The 5,013-nt window shown below is 30.5% G+C and overlaps 1 long non-coding RNA gene across 1 annotated transcript; it reads left to right on the top strand.

The window, feature by feature from the left end:
• Positions 1-551: 551 nt before the first annotated feature.
• LOC132720558 (uncharacterized) lies at positions 552-3,436 on the top strand. The gene is made up of 3 exons (XR_009624361.1): positions 552-1,624; positions 2,093-2,195; positions 2,998-3,436. It is a non-coding gene; the product is annotated as an uncharacterized LOC132720558 (long non-coding RNA).
• The last annotated feature ends 1,577 nt before the right edge of the window (positions 3,437-5,013 follow it).

Genomic DNA, 5,013 nt, shown 5'->3' with positions numbered 1-5,013 from the left:
GGCTTATGATATAAAACAAAATACAGATATGAATAATTGATAGTTGGCATATGAGGTCTAACAAAGTATTGACACTGATGATTGACGTGTGATATGGCCATGTGTTTTGATAAGGACGTCCATGGGTGTTACAGTGATGATGAAATGACGTTGTTCAAGTGAGCATCGGGTAAATTTAGTTATTTATAGAAACGAGCTTTTTTAGAAACTAGTTATTTTTAGACAAATGAGTTTTAACTTTTCTTCGTAAGTTTTATCAGTTTCAGAAGATGAAATTTCAAAAGGAACAAATGAACTAGCAAGTAATCATACTATATCGGGCCATGCTTGTGGAACAAGGACAGCACACATTATGCAACATTAAAACAGCATACTTATTTAATTCAATTTACATTTGGAAAATTTGACATTATAAGAAATTTGATATATATATATATATATATATATATATATATATATATATATATATATATATATATATATATATATATATATATATATATATATATATACACACATGTAAATGGTATTATGTCAGTAACTGAAATTGCGTAGAATTACAAAATTTTATTTTAGAAATGAAGATTCTTTGTCAAAATTGAAAACTATGATTTATGTTTATGTATATTGACGATATTTTGTGTGCATTGTTTATATCTATTTTGGTTGTTTTGGTTTCTTTCTCAATTTTTTGGAGTTGGTGTGTGATTGGGGTTATTCGATTTTGGTTCGGTGTTTTAGTTTGTCTCTTTGTTGGAGTTGTTTATGTGTGTTATGGTAGTTTTTCTTTGCCTTTGTTGGAGTTGTAAATGTCATTTGTGTGTTATGGTTGTTTTTCTTTGTCGAAAATTCTGGCCTTATTTCTGAATAGTTTGGGAATTGATGGTCGATAAGACAGTTGATTCTTTGCTGATACATTGTGATCGATTTGAAAATTTTGGATTTTGGATTTTGTTAAACATGTACATGTACTAGTCGAATTATTATTATTCATCATTTCAAATAGTTATATCAATTTCATTAGAAATGGGAGACACATTTATAGTTATATTGAATTTTTAGCTGTACAATACCCAATTCTGTATAATTATATTGATGTTTAATAGTAATGTGATATTTTTGATAATTATATAAATACATAGGTGGAGAATGCGACAATATATTAAAGATAACATTGATTCTTTTAGATTTAGAACGTGACATTTCTAATAATGATATTCGGGTGTTGAATGCGACATTTTTAACAATTATATATACTTATTATTTTAGATGTAGAATGCGACATTTTAGACTAGTATAATATTATTGTTCTTTGGTTTTTCGTTTGTTTTCAGATGACGTAAGAAAACATCACTGGATTACTTTTGAAAGACAAACTAGATAAAATTGTATATTTCTAAATATTACTACCATATAATTCATACTATTGAAAAAATGTTTATTGATCATTTAGCAGACGTAAAGCAGGAAATGGCGGGGGGAAGAATCCTAGCAGACGACAGTTATCGCGCAGATGCAATCATGCACCATATCAGACTGCCCGAAATTACAGGCTGGCCCAGCTCTATACTGGACTCGCTTTCAGCATGTTAGGGTTTGAAAAAGGAAATCATAACTTTGTAACGTATGTCTTGTCTACTTTTTGAAAAATAAGCTTTCGTGTCAATGTAATAATTATGTTGACATATCATTATTGTCTAATGTTTCATAATGAACCATTTTAGCCCAACTATTTGAAAAACGAGTTAGGGCTATTTTAGTCACTTCGTTTTGCATATGTTTTGTGTGTAACTTCCTACCTCAGAATTCATTATGATTGTGTAACGGGGAACATAATCTAAACACCTTTAACTTTTAACTAGAATTTGATTTATAATTACATGTATGCCACTTAGTCAACTTGATTTAAAGCAGTCATGTTTAAAATAATAATTTAAGTTTACAATATATTCTTATTAAATGAGCATAATAATGCTGAGTTATGGGTCATTAAGAACATTTCAGTAATTTAAACAAATAACTTACAATTATTTTTAATATGCTAAAAAAATGTAACATTTGTTCGACCATGTTACCAATAGTGTATCCACAGGTAGTAGACGACAATAAATTTTAAAGTGGAAATTTGCGACTTCCGGTGTGTCTGCTACTCGATGTTGTGATCTCAGTTACTTCCCCTGACGTTCAGTGTCGAGGTAAGTAAAGATATTTTGAAGAAATACAAAACTTAGCTAAACATAGAACAATACATTTTACAGATAAGGGTTTGTGAGTCGCTGATTACACCTTTAACTCAAACCATCTTCAAATCTGGACAAAACCATTACTCATTTTAAGGGAAAATTTCAAAATATGTACTGACTTAATATCGAATAGTGCAGATCATGAGCAGATGTCAAGGATATGCCGACTGGTTTTGGTCTGCACTGGTCGCACGGGTACATGTATATTATGCTGGCACTAGAAGGCTGAGAGTTAATCAACATATTGTACCACATAAAATAATCAGAAAGTACTGATTAAAAGTTCATTAATAACAACAACTTTTAATTTGGTACAATGTTTGTATTTTGAAAGCATGTTAATTTCAGAGGGACCATGACTTTTTGTATTTATTGTTGCTTTTCTAGAAAAAAATGAACTGAACATAATATAAAAAACTATTCTTTCCGAGATCACTCGCTTCCTTAAAGTATTACAATCTAAATACAAAAAAAATATACATTCAATAACTAAATTCACGAATAGGTAAAAGATATCGGCACTACATAAGTGATTGTGCCGAAGGAAGGGAGATAATTATGAATGTATTACAAATATGTGAGATAAAAATATCTCTTATTATAATTTCACTATAAAATATACATTTTTATGTAATAATTATTTCTAATGCATAACGTGTATTTTGTAATGATCTAGTGACTTTGATTGTGACACTCCGATAACATCTTAATTTTCAATCTATAAATAGATAAAAAAATTTAACCTATATTTCAGTTTCAGGATTTGAAATTAAGAAAGAACGAAAGATATGAGATGAGCACCGGCAAACTGATCTTGGCATGTTACATCCTTATCACAGAACTGGAACCTACTGATTATGATGAGGTAAAAGTATATTTTATGAATATATGTATAGATTTGTTTCTTAGCCTGCTGAAAGCGAAAGTCATTAGTCTTTGCCTCCAGAATAGAGCCCGGCCAGCCTGCACATCTGTGCAGTTTGACCAGCCTCTTTACTGTTTGCTAACTTCCAATTTTCATTTTCATGTGATAATTAGTTATAATAATTTATAATGGACTGTTCCTTAAAATAAAATGTTGAAAAGTCCATTTAATAATTTTCGCAGGTTAAAGCAGCATGCCTCCAGATTCATGCCCATTCTTCATGTAAATTTTGAAAATGTATCGAAAAAAGAAAAATATAGTGTATTGAACAAGGAAAGTAATTTACACATTACAAACAGCAGTAATTTTACAGTCTACTTAAATTACCACAAAGGCCAAAATATACAATGATAGCCATTACTGTCTTAGTCACGCAGTAGAACTATGGTAATAAGAACTTCGACTTCGGTCGTTTAAGACATTTAGCACATAAATATTTACTTGAATCTTAAATCTTTTTATTTCTCTTAAAATCTGAGTTACGTTTTTTCTTAAGTTTGTTTTTCTTGAAATATTTTTGGTTCATCTGGAGGCCTGTAGCTTTAAGGTTTGTTTATAGGGCAGCTACTTTGAATTCAAAAATTTTTTAGAGCAGAGATATCCACAGCTAGCTTAATTGGCAGGAAAAATTGGGGGGTTCACTCGAGCCCCACCTTTTTTAAAAATAATTTTATAGAGGCTATTTTGACCTTTCCCCAGTGGGACTGAAAACTTATTAGTACGTCAAACAAACCATTACCTATTTAATTAGTGAAGGATCAGCCCTGCATTGAATTTGGAACGTCCATTGAAGTTTATGGTTTTCAATAAAACAAAATAAAATTTGAGCAGACATAACATATAGCCTGAGCACTGAGTGCACGCCCAATAGGGAAGGGCAAACCCAACCAGAATAATTAACCCCTTTGCAGTGAAATACAGAAAAAATAAAAAATCTTTAATGAATCAAGTGAACGAACACTATTTATTTAAGGCGTAATATTTGTTTGTTGATTCCAATTTTATTTTTGTTTTTTTGATAAGAGTAATGAAAACATTTTTTCTTTTTTAATTTGGGGGTTCAACCCTGCGCTAGTTTTTTGCAAGGGAAAAACAAAAAGGGTTACAAGTGATATAAATATTTTAACTTTAACAATTTAAATTTAATCGAAATCAAAAATATGTGAACACAATCAGCTTTAAAAAATCGTTTCTTTTACTTTTGAATATCCAAGCAAAAATCAATTTTTTTGTGCCCTTCTTTATGGCGGGCTTTAGATTAAAACCTTGTCCTCCGCCCTCCATCCGTCCCTCTTCCTCCGTCCGTCCCTTCTCTTTTGTGTCGCACGTAAATCAAAAAAATATTTGAACCCAGAGTCACGAAACTTCACATGAATAGATCAGCATTTATTGTGCTCCCGGGGGATTTTCTCAGATATTTTTATATTTTTTTAGTTATTGCCCTTTACTTAGTAAAATTTTCAATTTTTAACTTTTGTCGCATGTTTCTCAAAAAATATTTACCCAGAGCTGAAACTACAGGAAAGTTTTATCAGCAGTGTATTATGCACCGGGTTTTTGTTGATTTTTTAGAATTTTTAGAGTAATGCCCTTACTTTGTAAAATTTTTCAATTTTAAAACTGGTCGCATGTTTTTCAAAACATTTGACCTAGAGTCATGAAACTTTACAGGAATTTGATCAGCATTGTAGTTGTTCACCTGGTATTTTCATTGATTTTTTTACTTTTAGATTATTCCCTTTACATAAAAGTTTGCAATTTCAACTTTGTTTTCATGAAAACCCAAAAAGTATTTTACCTAGAGTCATGAAACTTTTCAGAATGTTGACAGCATGTTGAGTTGTG

Source organism: Ruditapes philippinarum, unplaced genomic scaffold (genome assembly GCF_026571515.1).
Source record: "Ruditapes philippinarum isolate M1 unplaced genomic scaffold, ASM2657151v2 ctg366_1_1_1_1, whole genome shotgun sequence".
NCBI classification, from domain to species: Eukaryota; Metazoa; Mollusca; class Bivalvia; order Venerida; family Veneridae; genus Ruditapes; species Ruditapes philippinarum.
Note: the sequence above shows the minus strand (reverse complement) of the source record. Positions and strands in the feature narration are given on the sequence as shown.